This window comes from Haplochromis burtoni, unplaced genomic scaffold (assembly GCF_018398535.1).
Source record: "Haplochromis burtoni strain Fernald_Lab_line unplaced genomic scaffold, NCSU_Asbu1 Contig_208, whole genome shotgun sequence".
Taxonomy (NCBI): domain Eukaryota; kingdom Metazoa; phylum Chordata; class Actinopteri; order Cichliformes; family Cichlidae; genus Haplochromis; species Haplochromis burtoni.
In genome coordinates, this window is record NW_024582569.1 from 948,006 (window position 1) to 970,566 (window position 22,561).

Here is a 22,561-nt window from a genome sequence, read left to right on the forward strand (position 1 = left end):
GTTGAGACATGCACTGTGGGGCCTGCTCTACCCTTTCCTGCTGATATGTGCACACAAACACACAGACAACATCACGTACACATACACACACCATCGCCTGCTGAGAAGCTCCCCCAAGGCTCTGGCAAACTATTACCATCACCGACACAGTGAGGGTCCGCCAACAGCCTGATTTTGACTCACACAACACACACACACACAGCTGACAAAAAAACCTCTATATACAGTGTTTTAGCATTTTTCTTGAAACTACTTCAATAGTCACTATATTTTTGTATTCTCAGTGTGTCGGCTCCATCACCTAAGACTTTCAAGTGGTTCTGCATAATTGTGGTTTGAAGAGGATGCGTGGGAGATGGGAAATGTTTGCACCACTCTACCAATAACCTTATAGCATAATACCTACTTTTTCTTGCAAAAAATATTACTATGCTTTGAAATTCAATAAATGCCTCAAGACAACACATACTTTTACCACAACTTTGTACTGTAAACACATTACAAAACTTTACAAAGCTACTACACAATACCACAAAAAGTCATTGATGAATTAAAAAAATGAAACTGCAAAGAAAAAAAACAAAGAATTTCTTTGAATTAATGAACTCTATATAAATAATATGTTCAGATGCAAAGATGCAGGACTTGGAAAGCCATCTCATGAATGAGGTACTTTCTGGGCTGATGTGCTTTTTTTTCTTAATTTAATTGATGCATGGTTCTCTTAAATTCCTCCAGCACATTTCAAATGCAATGCGGTTTGAACTGGACTTTTGCAGCTGTGCTTGGGATTATTGTCCTGTTTCATGACCTATTGACATATGGCCTCACATTTGACTCTAGAACAATTTGGTATACAACAGTCATTGGTTGACTCAATGACGGCAAGGTGTCCGGGTCCTGTGGCTGCAAAACAAGCCAACTCATCACCCCTCCACCACAGTGCTTCACAGATGGTATGAGGTGTTTGGCCATAATGCACAGCATCGCATTTGGCCGATACCAAAAACAGCATATCAGCACAAATGTGTCTGCTTTGGTGTCATCTGTCTAAAGGACATTTTTCCACAAGTCCTGTGGTTAGTTCAGATGCAACATGATCTTTTTAGAGGGGAGTGGCTTTCTCCTGGCAACTATTCAAAACAAGCCATACTTGTCATGTCATAAACTTTAACATCTAACATGTTAACCGAGGCTGAACATTGCATGTTCTGACTTTGGGGTGAAGATTTCCACTCTTAGGGAATTGGCAGCTGTCATGAATGTTTTCCACTTGTGAATAATCCATCTTTCTGCGGAATGATGGACGTCAAATGGTTTGAAAAAGGTCTTATAGTCTCTGCAGTCTCTGTAGATGATTAGAAACAATTTCTTTCTCTAAGATTATTGCTGATGTCTTTCTTCCTTGGCACTGATTTAAAACACACCTGAATGCTCCAAATACCCCCGTGCCAAACCTTCTGCTTTTACAGAGGTGCTCACATTTGCTGAAGATCAGTTAATAAGGTACATTTGATTAGCAGCACCTGGCTGCTACTTACCCTCTTCATTCACATGGAAATAATAAGGGTGGTATAATTTTTTTTTCACACACTTCTGCATTTGCCTTAATTTCTTATAAAATAGTAAGACACAACTTAGCACATCTTAGGTTTTATTCACCTATTTTTAAATTTTATTTAATATTCTCATTTGATTATTTGATGTCAAGTGTATGAGCTCACAAAATGTCATCTTCTTGTGAGCCAGCTGAGTGAAAGAGAATAAAAACATCCTTCTCTTTCTCTTCTCCTCAGCTGTAGTCTTGGTAACTTGCTTGTAGTGGGCCCAAGCTCTTGTTATATAATCCAAATTAAACATTAATGCATAAAAGTGAGAAAAACAGTGGAATTTCTGAAATTCATGGTGTGTCGTAGATGTAAATGAAATGGCAGATAAATCACATATGTACAACCACAAGGGCATGCCACGTGAAACTGAAATTACACCCTTTTGCACTTGCACTGGTTATTTTGGGAGTATTTTTTTTCACTCTGACAAGTATGGCTGTCTGGAGTGCACTACATAACTATATATTATACGTATAATGGTCAACAAGTTCTATATGGTCCATATCTCATTCTAGACGAGTGCCATCTTGGACTGGGAGGGACCACGGATTTTTAACCAATAGCAAAAGAATATCTTGGTACAAATGCAAATTCTATCTACATAGTGAACACTGACAAAATTTCATCAGGTATTGACTTTAAAAATTATGTTAAACTGTTTAATTATTAGTGTGAAGTGTGGCATGACAGTGCCAATCAGATTACTAAACCTTCCTACACAATGTTTGTACGTTGAGAGCAACTCCACTTCCTTTAGGCTCAGATTAGTGAAATGCAGCAGTTACCTGTACTCACAGGATTTATATAAGTCTGATAAGGCCCTCCATCACTGCACATGTAGTCCACAAGATTTTGGTAAGAGGCTTACTTCACCAATGTCAAGAGGTGACTCCCCAGAGTTAGACAGCAAGAGGCACTTACGCTTATAGGTGTGAGATTTTAATGAGGGCCAAACAAAAGACAACGAGAAAGATGGAGGAGGAAGAGATGTTGAAGGAAGAAGTGAATTAAAGTTAAAGCCATTATACAACAACAGGGGAAATATGTACACAATTTGCATCACTTAACATGAAAAATAAATAATCCCCTTTGGAGTGGGGGGAAGCATTTTGTTGATGCTAACTCAGAGTGATGTACAGTGCATAAAATACTGTCATGCTCAAGGACAGTTGACCTACACGCAATTTTTCTGGACGATAAATCTGCTTCACCGGGGTCACGGGAAGGTCTCCGAAACCAGTATGCCACCCTGTTGTGCAGTGAGGAGCACAGGAAAGACAAATGTTCTTTAAAAATGTCCCATATGTAAGTGATGAAGAAGAAGAAAAAAGTGTTAATTCTTTTTTTTTATGTTTGTTTTTGTCAAAGACAGCAACCGGAGACATTTTGCAAAAACACACACACACATATAACATACGAGTACTTGTACACAGAATATTCATTGTAGGCCTCCATTTGCCAACAGCACACCACTCAAAGGCACCGTACTTCTGTTCCCTTATCAGGCACTGTTTACTCTGGGAGGAGCTGGTAGTCGTGTGGGACAAGTAACCATAGCAACATTGTGATATTCTGTTTTTTTTTTCCTTTCTCTCCTTCATCTTAGTCTTGTGTTACTATTTAGACTGGGTGTTTCTTCTACCACATTCCCACCTTGATACCCCCCCCCAACACACACACAGAATGAATGATCCAAAGAGCTTTCAAACAGCACTAGTGTGAGCTATAGAGACAAATGCATTGCACAGTGGGGGAAAGGTGGAAGGAATGTAGCATCTTGTGAAATCTGCTCAAGGATGATGCTGTCTGGCATGTGACGGGGTTATAGTCTTGTACCTGTCTGTTACAGACTGTCCTACTTAAATCAATAAAAAGATAAATACACAGAATGAATATCTGCACAATCTGCACAGGGGACACAGGCCCTGTGAAAAACATGTCACTTAGTTGTATGAATATAATGAATTATCTATATGACAAACTTCTTATATTTTTTTCCTTTCTGTACTGAAGGGATCGATGTGCCCTATGCTATATATTAATAAATACAGACTTTTGGATTGTTTCATTTATGTGCCAAAAATCAAAGTGTCTTCTGTAACAGACCGAACAAAAGTGAGGGTAGATACAGTATAGTCCAAACCATGCATAGGTTAAGAAAAAAAAATACACACATTTTACGGATGAAAAGAAGTCAAAAGCGTTAAGCAAATTGTTTTTGGGACAATGAGCAATGAATATTCATAGAGCCACAGTCTGTGCTGGAGTAGGCCCTAAAGTGCTGTCTTCATGAGGCCATTCTGTCCCACTTCACTCTAAAACAGCACTTTACTATGGGCATCCATAAATATTCATTAGCTTTGATGTCTTCCTTCCCCCTTCCACCTTGACATTAATGTTATCACCAAGGATGGCAAAATATGTATATCCCTCACTCCCCGTCTCACCATCCTCTCCCGCTCCTCTTGGCTCTGTCGTTATTCTTTAATGCCGTGCAAGTGACAATATGACTCATCTGATTTTTGTCCTTACCATAAAACATCTGCAAGACAGAACAGTGCTGGGGCACTAGTTTTGAAATAATATCACAGCACTAAAAAGTATCGCTGTCCTTGACTGGGCTTATTATTTCACAGAGTGCTTTAAAGCATCATTAATGACAGATCAAAAATGGGTCTTTTGTCCTCGACAGTAGAGTACTGAATGTAGTTTAGGGGAAACATATACTTTGATTCAAGAAAAAAAAAAGATTTTAATGCTTTGTATGTGTTCTTGCCCTGGAACTTAAAAAAGGGACCTTATATATATTTAGCATTTGAATTCACTCTAGCATAAAAAATGATTTGTATCTATTCCTTTTACACAGCAGGATCCTTTTCCCATGATGATAAAATGGGATATTAATGATCACCAGTTATATTATTCCCCATACACTTGTCTCTAAAAACCTCGCCTCTGTCTCCAGAAAAGCTTGCCTGACTTATAAACTTGCATTGAACTGTTGCTGAGCCATGCTGTGAAACCACAAGGCAAAACACCCTGAATGACTGAATTATAAAATAATCTCTGTTTAAGGATCATACTTGAGAAAACCAAAATGCGCTGGTACTGTCGACATTTTTGTGTGCAGCGTAAACTTTAGCTGAACCCACACTTACAACAGAATAATATAACATGTTTCACACGTCTTACCTCTATCAATACAGATGGAATAGTAACAGTCTCTTAAAGTAAGTAATAGAGAAAAATTATTTTAAAGCATAAAGAAATGTAGCTATTTAAAATTAAAATTATACTTAAAGTAAAAAGTCAACTTTTTAACTTCTCACGCCTTCTAATCAATTCAATTCAATTTTATTTACACAGCACCAAATCACAACAACAGTTACCTTAAGGCGCTTTATATTGTAAGGTAGACCCTACAATAATACATACAGAGAAAAACCCAACAATTATATGACCCCCTATGAGCAAGCACTTTGGCGACAGCGAAAAGGAAAAACTCCCTTTTAACTCCCTGTTGGCACAACGATTAAAATATCAAGATGACTTTTTCTTTTCTTTAAGAACCAAGCAAAGACATTGATACAGGTTATGAAGCAATCAACGCTGCTTTGTTTAGAAAAAGAGAAAAACCCCACCACACCTATACACAAAAGCTAACCAATCATGTCACTATTGTATGACAAAATAAATAAATAAATCTATTGCCTGCTTAAAGATTCAATGTGTATCAGTTTCTCCCATTGAGGCAACATGTAAAACTAATGGGTATGTTTGGCCTGAGGTCCTCAGTGGAGTAGCCTCAAGCTTCAATTCTTTCAGCTTGGATAGTGAGGCTACAGAAAACCTGCTTATCGCATATTCAGCAGGCATTTCTTCAGGCAGTAATGCACAATAAACCTAGTCATCAGTGCTAAATGAAAGCCATACACTAGTGCAAAAAAAAAAAAAGAATGGTCATTACTCAGAAAAGCTAAATGTACTGTGTGCCTAAGCCTTTAAGGTTCCATTCATAAATCACTGCGAGTTGAAGTTCAGCCAAGAACCTTTGTTGCATATGATTTCCCATGTTTCCCTTTCTCCCCTCAAATCCTGTCAAGTCTCTAGTTTTTCTAACATTTTCAAGTGCAAGCACAAAATGCACAAAATTACGTAAGAAAAAGAGCTTAAACCAGCGACATGAAAACAAGCTGTGAGGTGTCACTCTTTAAGTTGACATAATCTTACAGTTATTTTTTGCCTTCATTTAGACGTCTGCTAAATGTGTGATTAACTAAGGTCCACCTGTTGATCATGCATAGCCAACAGGTGGACCTTACCTATAGCTGTATAATTTGTTGGACAAAGACATACATTTTGTAATTTTACGCATGTACACCACCAAGCTGGATTTTATATCAGAAGTTTCTGCTTAATTTTAAAGGCTTTAGCTAAAGTTAAAGTTACAGTTAGATCCAATATTAATACTCTGTTTAGTTCATTAGTTGCTAATTTTGCTAAGGAAGCATGCTAAGTACTTGCTAAGTGCTGCTGGCTTTTAGATCCTTTCACTGAGAATAGCTTCTTGTTGTGCTAAAATTGATGCCACAATAGCAATGAAGCACAGCAGTTAAGTTGTGTGCTAGGAAACTGACACACTGAGCTCAAAGTTCTAAATCTCCACAGAGCTGAGGGGCAGCAGAGCTCCGTAATAACCCCCCCTCTTCATTGTGACTCTGTGCATCTGTCCCTAAAGTGACTCACCTTAATTCATACATAGCTACTTGATCCAACAGCAGTGAGAATATGTTCCTAACTTTTGGACTGAGACATTATTAGGCAACAGAGAGACCTGGGTAACAAAACTAGATTATGTAGCATAAGTAGCATATTTGTTACGTTGTAAGGATTCCTGTAGCACATGAGCTGTTATCTGCATATTTGACACGTATCATCATAAGAGACATGAAGATTTCTAACAGAGTATTTTTTAACCCAAATGAGATCCTTTTCATGACAACGAACAAATAGATTTGTTACCTTAGCTGCTAATGAAATAACTTTGCTGAGTCTAAATGACAAAAGGTTATTGGATAGAAAGCAAACACCAGTCTCCACAGTATAAGTCTTCCATTCTACCTCATCTTCCACAATAAACACATTCACATGTTGACTCTACTCTTAATAATATCCCCCATAATATAATACTTTTGCTTTTACTTCAGAGACCCTGAAGGCTAACAACTATAGCTACTGTTCTATGACAGCAGCTGTCTAAAATGGACATCAGTATACATGCTAACTTTAATGAGGCTTTTCCCATAAAAAAGATAATCATGCACTAAACCACAAATACCTTCCAGTAAACTGTTTTGTTCTTGCAGAATGATAGAGTGAAATAGCTTTTGGGCAACTGAATATCCCTGGATATGGTGCCTGTGTTTAGGGAGTTCTGATAAAGCATAACGACACCCCCTTCTTTTTGTCATATTTCTCACACTCCATTTCTCTGCCTCCACCCATTCTTCAGTGCATAGATTTAAGTGCACTGTGGTAGAGAATGGTATTGTCAGATTTATTGATGTAGCGTATCTCTCTCATTTGCAACCCTCAGCAGAGATCAGCACGTGCCCTTTATATGAGCCCACACAAACACCGATGCTCGATAAATAATCCATTTGACGTTCACACACACATACACGCGTGCCACACCCGTTTGAACGTTAGCTCGATACTATCAAAACTTGAAGTCTGTATCCTTGTGCGAAGTGTTTGGAGTCTCTCTCTGTACTTCTGATTAACAAGTCATGAAACATTCCTCTTTCTCGCTCTGGCCTCCAGCATCAAATTCTCAACTCTGTCCCTTCTCATCTTTACTTTCAGCCTCTTATAAATCTCAGCCTTCCTCAAAGTCAAACTTAATTTATTTACCCGCATAGCCACACATCTGTGCTTGCTCCATTTAAAGTCCTTTATCTGGATAAGATCTTCTGTCTGTAAAGGAATATGAAGAACTAATGTTGTTAATCTGATTTATTCGGGCTGACATTTTAGAAGTCAGTATTCTGTTTGTCCTTTTATCAAACTTGCTCCTGCACACCACCAAGTCACTGCTTTTCACTTTGCCTTATCAGTTATTCACAAATGGCAGGCAAGCTGAGTGGATCTCATGCTGTGAAAAGAGACAGCAGTACTACACCCCTTGATCACACAAAAGGGCACTTTGTCTTTCAGCTATGGATATGCTACATACACAAGCACAAGCACACCAAGGCGCCTATACATATTCATAGATCCAGCTTAACATGTAACATGTGTGCTGATTGAAGGCGTAAATCATAAGTGTGAGATGAAACTGAGTAACGAATTGATTTATCAATCGTGAAGGGAGTGGATCAACAGAGATCCTACGCGGGCATTGAAGGAAAGTAGTTCACATGTTTCAAAGCATGTTTATGGAATTTTTTATTAGTGTAGCTTCGATTTGAAGGCAAAATATTACCAACGAACACTATAGTACAGATTAAGTCACTTAAACAGCTTAACTTTTTTTGTGAGGCAAATTAATTCATGAAAAAACTAGAATTCTTTCTTCAATGGTTCTAGATGGATTCACATAGTCTTAATATCAAGTTTGGGATATCGCATCTTTAAAGTTGTGACTCCGACAACAAGAGCACCGCACAGCAGCACCCAGACAGTGCTCAGGTCTCACACAGCAGACTCACTTTGTAGTTTATCTTTGAAGATCGAAAACGTTTGGCACATTTTTAATAACTTTACAGATAGCTCTGCAAGATGAAAGTGAAATATTTTGCCAGCAAGTCTTACGCAATCACACAGTGATTAATGTTGTGGAGCAAAAAAAAAAAAAAAAAAAACCTCTACAAATGCAAAAACAAGCTGGCCAACTAACACCCACTGCACCACATAGCGAAGTCTACTCGGATCAGGCAAAGAAAAGAAATCCATCCGTGGTTACATCACAAAGGCCCTGTGAAACTATCCGCGGAGTTATGGATAATGATGAGCAGCCTCTGTTCTGCTAGTGACATTTTACATCGTTTTGTTCATCATCTCGCATATTCGTGTTATTATAGTCATGCAGACTCAGGACTGTGACAGTCTTTCAAATTTGTATCGTTAAATTCCACAAACCTTCATGCTCCTTTTCAGAATCAGAATCAGAATCAGAATCGTGTTTATTGGCCAAGTATATGTGCAGACACATAGAGGGAATTTGGTTCCGGTAGATGGTGGCTCTCAAGCACAGCAATGTAAATCACACACACACACACACACACGTCTATATATACACATTACACATACATACACAAAGCTGTGTAAATCAACTATAAATAACGAATCTAAACTTATATACATAAAATACAGAAATGAATGAGGTGGAATGAATACTGCAAAATGTACATAAGGTGCAGTTGCAGTCTGGCAGTGGGAGCAGTGTGACAGGTCAACTGTTAAGAAGGGAGATGGCGAGGGGAAAGAAACTGTTCCTGTGTCGGGTGGTCCTGGTCTGCAGGCTTCTGTACCGTCTGCCAGAGGGCAGCAGATCAAAAAGTCTGTGTCCAGGGTGTGAGGGGTCTGTGATGATTTTCCCTGCCCGTTTCCTGGTTCTTGAGAGGTACAGATCCTGGATGGAGGGCAGGGGGGTGCCGATGATCCTTTCTGCTGCCCGTACAGTCCGCTGCAGTCTGCTCCTGTCCTGTTTAGTGGCTGCTCCATACCAGACTGTGATGGAGGAGCACAGGACAGACTCAATGACCACAGTGTAGAACTGGATCAGCAGCTCCTTTTTTTCAGACCGTGACCTTCATCAAAACCATTTAGCTTAACTGCCAGTTGTTGTGCATATTGTGCATATGATGAATGGTTTGGAACAAGCAGCTTAGTTGTGATTAAAAACCTGAAACTAAAGTACACTATGTGATTTACTGAATCTAAAATAGCTTTTAAATCAACTCTGAATCGAACTGTTGTACCAATCATCAGTGCTATCAGTGATTTTCCCTTTTAATACTGATATTAATTCTTCAAAATACCACCGAAAAATGACTGTTCAGCAGAGAACAGAAGTCTCTGAAGATCCTCTAACATCACACTTTCTTGTAAATGAAGGTGAAGGGCTAACAGAGAGGTAAAGAGGCAGGTTAATTGCAGCCCAACCTGAGAGGAGTAAATGACCGCACATTGGGAAATTACTCCTAGAATGGATTTACACTGAATTATTGTCAATATCGCCATATATGGTCCCGAATCTACAGATGGCAAATAATTAGAACATGGGATTTGCTCTGTCAGTGAAAAGTAACTTCCCACTGTAGCAATTTCATACTCTGTGTATGAGCTATGAGTATGGACACTGATTAAATGACCACCACTACTTTAATTATCTATAGTAAATAAGCAAACACAATAAATGAAAATGACACTGCTAATGTAATATTGTGGTAAGTAGATTGTGCACTGATGTGATGTTCTAAGAAAAACTGAAAGTCATTCATCAAACTCTAATTTAGTAACACTTAAAGCAAATGCATTTCTCAATACACTCAGTGGGGAAAATGTAAGCCAATTATTACATGGTCTCATACCCTTTAAAAAGCACTTTAATGGCATGTAGCATTTATTCAATGTGTTCCAAACCTGAATTTCAATATTGATTGATGTTACTTTTGCGGGCAGATATTGATAATGAGACCCATTAATTTCACATGAGTGAGTAAACAGTTGTTGGAGCTAAGGATAAGAAAATTGATGAAATGGAAAGTATGGTGCGGGAAGGTAATTTTTCTTTTTTTTTTCTTTCTTTCTTTTACAACCCTGGAAGCCTCAGAGAAAGACTAATAGATCACAAGCAAAGTGTTGCAGTTTATCCATTTCATAACGTTAACATGCAGGTTTGGTGAAAGCTTATTGCACACACAGCCATTCTCGTAGCCATTTGTGAAACAGTTACGAACTTTTAATCTGCTGATACATTTTTGACTTTTTCCATTTTTATTTCATGTTCCTGCACACAAATTTCCAATCTTCATTTATTTTCATCTGCCTCGACACAATTTGTCATCTGCAGTTTTGTCTCCATGAAATGAATATTTTTCACATTTAAAGGATGAAAAACTCGACATTTTGGGGGGCTGGAGGGAATTGCGAGGAGAGGGAATCATTCATCGTCGCTGACGCTCACAGATCGCAGTTTGACTCCTACACAAGAGATTTATTTTATTAATAATCATTAAAAACTACTTAGTTAGGCTAAAACAATAAAAAACAACTCAGACAGGTTTAGAAAGAAATGGTTTGCGTTCAAATATAACAGTTTTTTATAGTGATATAACATGTAACACTTCTCTCAAAGATCATATCTTTTGGTTATGAGTATCATGCGGCTCCTCTGAAATGTCGGGACAACATACGCTGATCAGGTATAACATTATGACCGCATGCTTAATATTGCTTTGGTCCCCCTGTTGCTACTAAAACAGCCTGACCCAAACCAAGATATTAGCAACAGATGTTCCATTGGATTTGGAGGCCAAATCAACATCTCAGACTTTGTGTTGTGCTTTTGGCAGTGGACAAGTGGACTGGTCTGCGGCTATGTAGACCCATGTGAAACAAACTGTATCTTGATGCCTTTCTATCAGAACCAGCATTGTATATTTTGGTTATCCAAGCTATAGTAGCTCGTCTGTTGGTTGCAGCCTTCACTCTCCACGTACATTTATGACCCAGGGGTCAAGCCATCATAATTTGGCTCTTGTCAAACCCACTCAAATCCCTGGCACTTGCCCATTTTCCGACTTCTAACACTTTCCCACTTCTGTATTACTTTTTTGTGACTAATTGCCATTTTGCCATGAGACAGTTGTGTAATGTCACCAAATAAAGCTTTTGTTTACTGATAAAACTTTCTTTAGGCATGAGTTAACAAAACTACCTAAGGTTACATGTCTCAGAGTTCAAACAGCCAACAGGCTGATGCAACCACTCAATCTGAGCTGCTGCTGAAAAGCTGAGCTAAATTTTCTTCAATCAGCACAAAAAAAAAGAAAAAAATCACGCTTTTATCTACAGAAAAAAAGTGACATGTAATTAATGATTAAAGAAAACCAAAGCTACCATGTAATGTGTAGACAAGGTTGCATGACAGTGACAGACGTGACATACCCGACTCTTCCCACTCTAAATTTCAGGAGTTTCCTGCAGCACATCAGTTCCTGTCTGCTTCACATTTAATATGACCCTGCGACTAACTACCAGGGGAGCTCAAGGCAGCAAAATTCCTGCTATGATACATTAATGCTTTACTGTACAAAACCTTGCCTGCCTTTAATTGTGGCAGTTCTCTGATAGCATGATTTAGCAGATTATAAATTTACACATACTGAAGCGTGTGTCAGGTTTGACCCAACACACCCACTCAAACAACTCTACCCCCTTAACCTTGTTGCCATGGTGGGGAAAACGGCCTAAATGTCACCATCTGCTGAGTGTTTGGACAGAATCGGATGGCACAGACACATGCACGCAGTGTGATTATATTTAAAATGAGAGTGAAGCAGACCATGTATTTAGGCAGAAAACTCACTGCTATGTGCATATATAGATCTGAATAAATCAGCGAGTCTGTGTATGTGTGATGTGGGATGTACAATAAGGAGTTTGGAAAAATGCCTTGTAATATTGTGGTGGGCCTAGAGGGAATCTAGGTTTTATTGTGCAATAGAGGTTCACAGACTGAGGAAGATGGGGATCGGCTTCCCTCTACAGCATATTCCTGCCAACAGATCAGCTTACACCAGCTTTTTCTTTTCTTTTCTTTTTTTCAAGGAAACAAGAATATATGGTACAGAGAAAGCCAGAGACAGAGGGGGGAAAAGCAAAAGAAGGAGACAGAAACAGAGACAGAATACTTGGACTGAAACATTTGTTATATGAAGTCTGAAGAAAGCTAAAGGAAAATGGAAAAACACAAATTTCTCCATGATGCACTATAGTTAAAAAAGGAAAGTCATTTTTGGAAACAGGAAATCCTTTGTAAAATCAATAATGATATGATATTGTTTACTAAGCTTAAAATAAACTGCTTGCTTTCTCTTTTCATGGGCAACACTACAGGTACCTGCCTCTTCAGTCTAGCAATCCACACATCTTTGGATGTTTTTGACCTCCATACATGATCCCCTGTTTACTCTGCCAGCAACTCATTCCTCTTAACTTATTCTTTTGCCTTCCGAAGGGTTAATTGAGCATAAGATTTGCAGATATTAAAGGTTACACAAGGTTAAAGTGAAATCTTGCAAGCAAATGATTAGTTTTAAGGCGAAAATGTTTATATTGAAAATATTGATTGCCGCATGCAAATGGAGACATCTGCGCGTCGGCCCAATTTCCCCACAGCAAAGCTAATAGTAAATTTGATTTGGGACTAAAAGATTGAAAATACCAAACACCACTTCCCATGAAAACCAGAGGCATCGTAATGGGATCTAAAAGGCATTAAAGAAGCTTTAAAGTTCCAAGACTCATTGATTGGAAAAAGGGGGGAATAAAAGCTGCTCATTGAAAAATAAAATTAAAAAGTCACACACGGAGCAATAGTGTACTTAATGTAATTGTGGCATCGGGGTGAAAGATAATAGGCAGCTAGAGCTAAATTTATTGTCGATGTCAACAGATATGTTACAGCAGAAGGAGAGAAATGAAGTGAAAAGGGCAAGGCGGTGTGTGTGTGTGTTTGTATGTGTGCGCCCCTGTGTGATTGCACGCGTCTCAGTGCAGGTTTGACAGGTTTTGTAAGCCGTTCAAGGTTACATTTATTTGTCGGTGTGTATTCTTGTGCACGTGCAGGTGTGAACTGATGGAAAAAAACATCCTTCAGGTAGGGATATTTGTCTTCTACAGACTATCTACAAATAAGGAACACGCGTTTTGTGCACTGAGTACGTTGAATGTGAATCGTAACATCAGAAGGGGAACAGTATGATATATTCACATGCAATAAGATGCACACACATTGATGGTCTGGTGCATGTTTGAGGATAGTTTCTATTGAACATATCCGCAGGGCTCCCCTGCTTGCATGTGTTGCACGAGAATACAAAAGCGGTCACATGAAAGTGTTTACTTGTACAGATATGCAGATTAGTTAGGGTTTGCACTGTTCAAAATTGGCTACCTTTCCATTCACAGTACATCTCTAAAGTGGTGGAATAAAAAAAAAAAAAAAAAAAAAAAAAAAAAAAAAAAAAATAAAAAAAAAAAAAAAAAAAAAAAAATATATATATATATATATATATATATATATATATATATATATATATATATTATATATATATTGCAGTGCTAATAAAAATATGCTGACCAGCAAACTTGGGATAATTCAAAACACCAAATGCTATTAGATAACAAGCTCAGAGCAGTCAAAGCTTATTAATGTGTTTTTGTCTGGGTGTGTGTTTGTGTGTGTGTGTTACTGCGGAGGTGGTGGTTACAGTTATCCCCCCAATCTTTTCTCTTTATGTAACATCTCTTCCCTCTCTAGCTGCAGTAGAGCAGATCAGGCTCTCCCTCTCTCTTTGAAGTGTTGCCAAGCATGGTATTTATTTCATTATCTCCTCGCTCTCTCTCTCTATTTCCTCTCCTTGCTTTTAGGGCTCGGTATCAAGGAGAAGACAGGAATCGAGACCGAAACAGCTGACGCTGCAGGTAATAGCCTACAACTCTGGTCTGTGTGTTTGTGTTTGTGTGCTGTTCATGTCTTTATGTGGACAATGTGTCCTTCACAACGAATGTAATTCTGCAGAGAGAGGCTATAAAGACTAGTCTTTTTCTCTACACAGGGAGTCTGCATTAATTGCTCATTTTGTTCTTGCAGGCAAAGGATAAATGTCACAGTTCCAGATATCTACATGTCTGTAGTTTGGATTTACACATACTTATACATACTTACTTTGAATGAGTAAACAAGTGGGTGAGCTTTAAACGCTCATTCTCATTCATCAGTGCTGATCTAAGTGAGAAGAACTGTACAGTGTCTTTGCAATAGATGAATGGTAAAGAATGGTTTAAACAAAATAAATATGAAGTAGACAATAAAAAAACCCAAAACAACTGAAACTTATATATCAATTGAACCTTGTTGCCGTGAGTTTTTGTTGTGGGTTTTACTTTACTAGAGCTCTCTGCATCTTGAATTTTCTTCTTCATGTAATTACAATATTCCTGTGAGGTTAACAACCAAATTCTTGCTTCAAAAAGCACATAACTTCTTGTTGAGTAAACAAATATTTTTTAGCATCAGTAACATAAAACTTTGCCTTTACAATTTTTGGCTGATCCCTTATTCCCCACAGCAGATGGGTCTACATATTTGGTTTGGCACAGATTTTTTATACCAGATGCAGTCCTCTCATTTATCTAGAATTGGGACCAACAGGAGTTGTATGCTGGCTTGTTACCCAACCACACAAAATTGGGCTTATGTTTCCTACTAGTTGCAAACCAGGGACAATTGGGTTGTAAGGTGAATGCACTAACTTCTATGCTATGGAAAAACACAATGTTCCAGTTAACTTTCTGTGTGCTCTTCATATTATTTCATCACCATTCTTTAGATAGAATCAAGCCAACATAAATACATTTGGTGTGTTGGGCACATTTACCTTACACACCAATGGCCACCTTCATGTGGAGAAGATGGGTAGAGTGGGTTCAAAAGCTAGTATCATACTGTTCTGTCTAAATCTTTATTGTATTTTTAATTTTTTAAATGTTATTATTTATGAATATACCTGTCTTTTTTATTTGTTATTTATATTTCTTGCCCAGTAATCCGGTGGGAAAACCACATTTTCATCATAGATGTACAATGACAATAATAGGACACGTAAATAAGTATGTAACAAGAAATGTCAACCTGCCAGAGCTCTTTCAAAGTCAACAACAGTTACATGCTGAAAATCTCAAAAATTATTGAGTTATGCATTGGTATTTTGACTTTATTTATGTATGTGTGCATGTATTTTCTTATTTTACAGTGCACAAATTGCCATTTGCTGTTTCTTGCTTTAAATGTAAGGGACAAAGCAGAAAGGTAGAAAACAAGTTGTGCAAACATTACTAAAAAATGCAGCATTAGCCAACTAAATGCTGTGGTGATGTGAAATAGGCAGATATGAAACTGTTTAACTAGTCAGAAGTAAGTGAGAAGAATGCCAAGTAAGAATGCCAAAAATGGACACAGCACATGGGAAAACTCCAGAGCTTTTCAGAGCCTCATTAAAAGCCATTTTACACAAAAGACACTTTGATACAAAACAGTAGTAACAGTTTCCCACGCTGTAATTTAGCAACAAAATAACATTAATGCCCTATTAGTGCAGAAAAGAAATATGAGTCAAACCCAACAACAGGAACAGTTAGATATGACAAAAGTCAAAGAATTTATTAATTACACTGGTCTGAAAGTAACAGGTAAGTTCAGGTTAGACTAAAGGAACTAAGAACAAAGTCCTGTCATGAAAGCTGCAAAAGTTACCACATGCAAATAATTGTCATTCATACCGATATATAACCCAAACACGTGATATGACGTGACCACTTGCATGCATAAATTGCACCAGCAGGGGGAGATAATATATTTAAACCAAAGAAGTCGCTAGTGAATGATGAAGGTATGACCTACATTCCAGGGTCCTATGCAACACATGATTGACCTGGGTAGCTATTTACACGTAAATGTGTTAATAATGGGTATTTAAACACTTTTGTTTTAAATATCTCCCTCTGCTGGTACTGCAGGCTTATTGCAACTTCTGCATGCGTAGCCATTACATACTTTGGAGAGGAAAAACATGAAACGGATACGGTGGACTAGTGTGTCTATTACACACTTTGCCGCGATACTGGGTTGGTGTGTTCTTGCTAGCAACATTGGCACATTAACTGCTGTTTTGCTGCAGTTAATGTGCACCAAAAAACACTATGGTTAAAAAAATACTATGAAAAAGAAAAGTTATAGCACAGATGTGTGTTTGCCAACTACACTCTCATACAGTATGATAACTGATAGCCAGAGATGGGCAGTAACGCGTTACTTGTAATGCGTTACTGTAATCTGATTACTTTTTTAAAGTAATGAGTAAAGTAAGGGATTAGTATCGCAAAAACGGTAATCAGATTACCGTTACTTTCCCGTAGGAACGCTGCGTTACTGCGTTACTAAAACCGTGATTTTTTTTTTGCGAGAATGTCTCATGACAATAACGTAAGCGAGTGCAACGTTCGTGACAACAGCTGTGTGCAGATCAACAATGGATAATATATCAGTGCGGGAGAGAGTATGAGCGTGCAGCGTTTAAAGCGTGGAAGTACTGACCTTACTTTGAGTTTGATTCCATAAAAAGTGACAAAAATATTAGCGTCCGTTGTGCGTGGGAAGAAAACTTATTTTTACATCGAAAACCCCCACCCCCCAAACAAGCATCGAGTGCGCAACGATGTAATGGGAAATTCACAGAGAAACTCGCGGATTCTTCAACTGACCGCTGCGGCACACCTGCACCAGAGCACACCTCCGCCTGCCCCACTCCTGCTTTACAGGTGAAAATAGAGCAAAAGGACCGCTAGTCTTTGACTTTATTTATTTTCTGCTGTGTTTTACTTGCATCTATTTGAAAGACTGAATGTAAACACAAAAAATAGTTTATTTTATGTGCTGGAATGTGCAGAAAATAGGTTTAAATGTCAAACTAATTTCTTCAAGTCAGAGAATGGTGCATATAATTTAAATTTTGCTTGATGCATAAAGTTAAAAGATTAAAACTGATAAAACAAGTTAAAAAGAGAGACTTTTCCATTTGATTACATTTTGTATGATGGGTTATGCAGAAAAAGTAGAATTGGGCTGAAAGATTCAGGTTGTAAATCGTGTTTTTAAAAAGTAACGAAGTAACTAAGTAATTAATTACTTTTGAAAATAAGTTATCAGTAAAGTAACGGGATTACTTTTTGGGGGAAGTAATCAGTAATTAGTTACTGATTACTTTTTTCAAGTAACTTGACCCACTGCTGATAGCCTTTATAAAAACATGAACGGTCAAGCTGCAGAAGATACTTGAAAAAGGACTAATAAAAGCCAACTAATAAAAATAAAGCTGTCATGTCTTTAGTGAGGGGATCTACTAAAGCATTGCTTGAAAAATGCACTGCTTCCAATGGGTGGACGTCAAGGAAAGAAGCTTTTATAAATTTTAGTCATCTGACATCTTTTAAGTACTGTAAATAAAGCAGCAGTGTTTGATTTTGCCAAAACATAACAGATATGAGCGTAGCAGCTGTCATGCTCGTCTAAAGGAATGACTCAAATTAAGTCAGATCTGGACAAGCACTTATAGGTTCACCGCTACACCCAAATTTAATTCCCACCTTCAAGGTTTTAATTTTTTGGGGGGCAGAGCTGCGATTGGAAAAAAAAGAATCCACGCAACAGTCCTGACAGCCTGATGTAAATGAGAGCCTATTAAAATATTGTGATTGTTTGACACGTCATTACTGCCAGGTGAAAGCCTTGATATTAGAAATCTCGGTTTTCATATATTTTATTTTTATTCAAGGATTATGCTTCTCTGCTTGTTTGAGGAAATAGCCGCTGTGTTTAAGACACCTTTTCAAATCTAATTAATAGAGTGGAACTTTATACCTTAGCTGTTTGTACCTTAGCTGTTGAAAAGCTGGCATTTTGGGGTCATGTTTTTTCACTCTTTTGTTTTTCCAAAGAAGTCTGATACAAATTCTCTCTAAATAAGGCAAAGTCTGGGGCTGATGTGTATGTCTGCAGCTGTTTATCAAATTTAAGTTACACTCTAGTTGGTTCTGGCAAAGGAAAATCTCCTCTTTAAAATTTAAAATTATAATTTCACTGTCCTACCGAACAAATAGCTCAAACACAGCTTCACTGCAGCAGTCTTGCACCTAGACAGCACTCTTTCTCTACCTATGGCTGTACATGCCACATTGCATCTGTCCTCCTCTCCTTTATCAATACCGACTTTGTGCCCCATCTCTTATTATCACCCATCCATTCAGCATGTTCCCTCACCTCTACTTTTCCTCCTTTTTACCTTCTTTCTCCCTTGTTCATTGTCCTCTCAAAATCTGACAGCTGCCTTGAGGAAAAAAAAAATCCTTCCCCTGTCTCCCTTCAGCTTTCCCTCTTGGGTAGGGCTGAATATACCTCTTCTTTATTTATCCAGACCTGTCTTTCACTGGGATATATTTCTTGTCTGCTTCACTTCTTCTCCTCACCTCATACACTGACAGATATATAGAGGGAACGATGGATAAGGGATGGGGAGCCTAAAATATAAAGAAAGGAAAAAGAAAGTGAAAGAAAAGAGAAATTATGTTCCTGTCTTCGATGAAAGGTGTACTCTTCATCAGGAACAATGACATTGGGCTTTTGATAATGAAGATCACGCACAGTGGGAACCAAATAATGCACAGTAGCAAGTGATGTGCAACCCAGAGCACAATAAGCAAAGGGAAACTTCTATCAGATATAGGCTGTTATAAGCCAGATTGATGTCACCTACACCTACCTCTTTGCACACATTGTGGAAACCCTAGAGCATAAATTCATCACTTGGAGTGGTTGAAGTCTGGCATGATTTCTTTACTGTCTGTGTTTTCAAACAATTGTAAGGCAAGGTCAGAAAACATGTCTTTTGGGAGAGTAAAAGCTGTCAAATATCATCCTGACAAAAACATGAGTCAGCTTCTGTCATAGTTCCCATCCCTTTCTCTGAAGTTTGTGCATCTGAGCATTTGTGAATACACTGCATGTCCAATGTCATAACCTCTCCACACATCAATAGAACATAAAAAGAAACAGATGTAAAAAAAAAAGATAGGAAACAAACGAACAACTGATGCCCTGGGAAGTAGAACTGCACCACTGTTCAACCACACCACTGCTTACAGCTGAATGTTAACATGCACATAATGCAGATTTTTTTAGGTGGTCTTAAAAGTATGATCATTCATATTAATTGCACTAAAAAAGTAGCTGTTTCTTTCCAAAATGTTGAAAAGAAATAATGTTATGCTGTCTAATACACACAACATTATAATGGTGGATTTCCTCATTAAAGATGGCCAAAGGTTTGACAACTACAGTGTGGTGAAAAACTGTTTGAGCTCCTTTCTGATTTCTTAGCTTTTTTGCGTAATGTCATTAATCAATAAATCAATTAAAAATAACCTGTCTGACAAAGTGAAGTAGGCCAACAGATCTCAAAGAGCAAAAGCAACACATGATGCCACAATATAAGAAAACCCCTGTGAGAACCACTATCCACAAATGGAGAAAAGTTGAAACAATGGTGAACCTTCCCAGGAGTGACCAGTCAGCTAAATTCTCCAAGAGCACACCAATGACTCAAAGGCTTGAGAACACAAAGGCTTGTCTCACATTTCCCCAAAAAACATCTTGACGATACCTATTCTGTGGAGTGACAAGGCAAAGGTTAAGAATTTTTGGAAGTCCCGCTACCTCAGACATAAAACTAAGGCTACGTTCACACTGCAGGCGAAAGCGCATCAATCTGATACATATCTGATGTTTTAGAAAGCAACAGCTGTTTGAATGGTCATGTTGCATTAAATATGTCTTTTACGTTACTGACACAAGACAGACGCCAATTATCAGCGCCAAAGAAGACATCGCGAACGCTTCCTGGCCATCCAGTGAAACTGTTGGAAGACAACGTTGGAGAAACGTGAACATTTTATTTGTACTGTATAATCTGCAGATTCTGACAGAAATCTGCAACTATCCTTTGAAGCACCGCTCCTCTCTAAAACAGCAATAAGGATAATTATTAGGCCATATGTAAATAACAAAATAACTTTATAACTTAAAGCAAAATTGGGAAACGTAAAGTCCGAAACAAGTCTTTATATTAAGGGCCATCAGTCAAACAATACTGTTTGGTCTGGGTCTAAACAGAGCGTGTTGTGTGTGACGTCTTCTTTTGCGCATGTCGGGCCGCTTTGAGGGTTCACACTAGAGCGCGTTTGCTGTCACATTTTATTTGTAGTGTGAACAAGCAGACAAAAAAATCTGATTTGATAAAAAATCGGAATTGAGCATTAAGACCTGCAGTGTGAACGCAGCTTAAGACAGTATTTTATAAAAAGAACATCACAGCAACAGTGAAACATGGTGGTGGTAGTGTGATGGTCTGGAGCTGCTCTGCTGCTTCAGGACCTGGATGAACATGAATTCTACTCTCTATTACGAAAATGCAAGGCTGTCAGTTTGTGCCATGAAGCTCAAGCACTCCCAGATTGTGAAGCAATTAATGATCCAAAACATACACCAGCATGTCCAAAAAACACAAATTGAAGGTTTTGGAGTGGTGTAGTCCAATCCTAGACTAAAACGCCATTGAGGTGCTTTGACCTTAAACATGACATTCATGGTTAATAACCCTCCAGTGTGGCCAAATTCAAACAATTCTGCAAAACAGAGAGGGGCAAAATTCCTGCACAACTATGTGAAAGAGTCGTTGGTATTTTTTCCCTTAATAAATGAAATCATAATTAAAAGCTGTGAGAAAAGAAGCCCCACCCACGTGCTGTTCAAGCCTTCCAATGTGAGGGGCATCCAATCAGAAGAAAGGAAGGTATTCTTAAAGGGAGAGGAGCCAAAACAGGTGAAAGAGTCCAACAACTGTAAAACATGGAGCTGGAAATGAGCATAACGGGGCATCTTAATACTTAAGACTTAATAAGTGCTTAGAGATTTCCCCGAAACCAATGATACTCATGCACTAGCACCAAAGTCTATGGTGTCACCAAGCTCAGGTATTCATCCTTTGTGAACTAAAAATGTCAGAACATGTTGTTGCTAATCCAACTGTAAGTGGAAAAAAGTAGAAATGCTATAGCTGCTGCCAGAGGAAGAATCAGGAGGTCATTACTGTCTGTGGGTTTCAACTTTAGTGATCAGTGCTGTTTGCACAAAATCCAAAAACCAGCCAATAGTACAGAGTTATTCAAGGTTAAACCAAAGAGATGTGTGACGCACTAAAAGCCACAAAAAACATCTATAAAGCTAAAAAAATATATATGCAATAATGCAAAAAGGTATTAAATGATAATAACAATCATGATAATAATAATAAAGATCTGCCATTATATGAAACAGCAACCATAAAGAAAAAAATAAGACATGAACCCAAAAATACAGAATACTTTTTTTCCCCAAGAGACAAATGGAAAGCAACGGAGGATGTTTCAGTCTTGATTCTGATGAAGAGAAGCATCAATAAGTATGGATATTTGTTTTGAAGCAAAAAGGAAATTGCCTTCCAAACCACTTATACTGCTGTTGGTGTTCAATCAAGCAAGGACTATTGAAATGCAAATGTTAATGACAGTGACAGAGGACAATCATTCTCATGCAGACAGGATCTGTGTCTGGATATTTGGATACAAAGATGCGCAATGAATTTGTTTTACAAATCAAGCTAAACAGTCCGGCTAAAATTGACATCATCATCCAGTCTGGATCCATCTATCTCTAATACGTTTCAGATGAACCTAAAAATGAGGGAATGATATTCTTCCATTTAAGTAACTATGCAAGTTCGGGGAAACATAACTTTATTAAAGCCTGCATATTTTAACAAAGCCGGAGGTGTATTGACATCCTACTAGGGACTGCCAATAGCCAGAGAGAGTTCATTGAGAGGTCAGACAGAGCATCAAAGTCAGTTAGGTTAATGCTCTAAAACATCGTGGCTGTGTAGTTAGTTCATAAAGAAATCAAAGATTCATTATGCCCATTATAACTTCTTTAAAAACTTTTGTGCAAACTAACTACTTAACATCACTGACGAATATAAAGCATAATGTGTGTTGTTCCTATAGCCACCATT

The 22,561-nt window shown here is 38.1% G+C and overlaps 1 protein-coding gene across 22 annotated transcripts in view; it reads right to left on the reverse strand.

Moving 5' to 3' along the window:
• Positions 1 to 22,561, reverse strand: part of adgrb2 (adhesion G protein-coupled receptor B2) — a 252,436-nt gene that overhangs the window by 177,160 nt on the left and 52,715 nt on the right. The gene's annotated exons all lie outside the window — the stretch shown is intronic.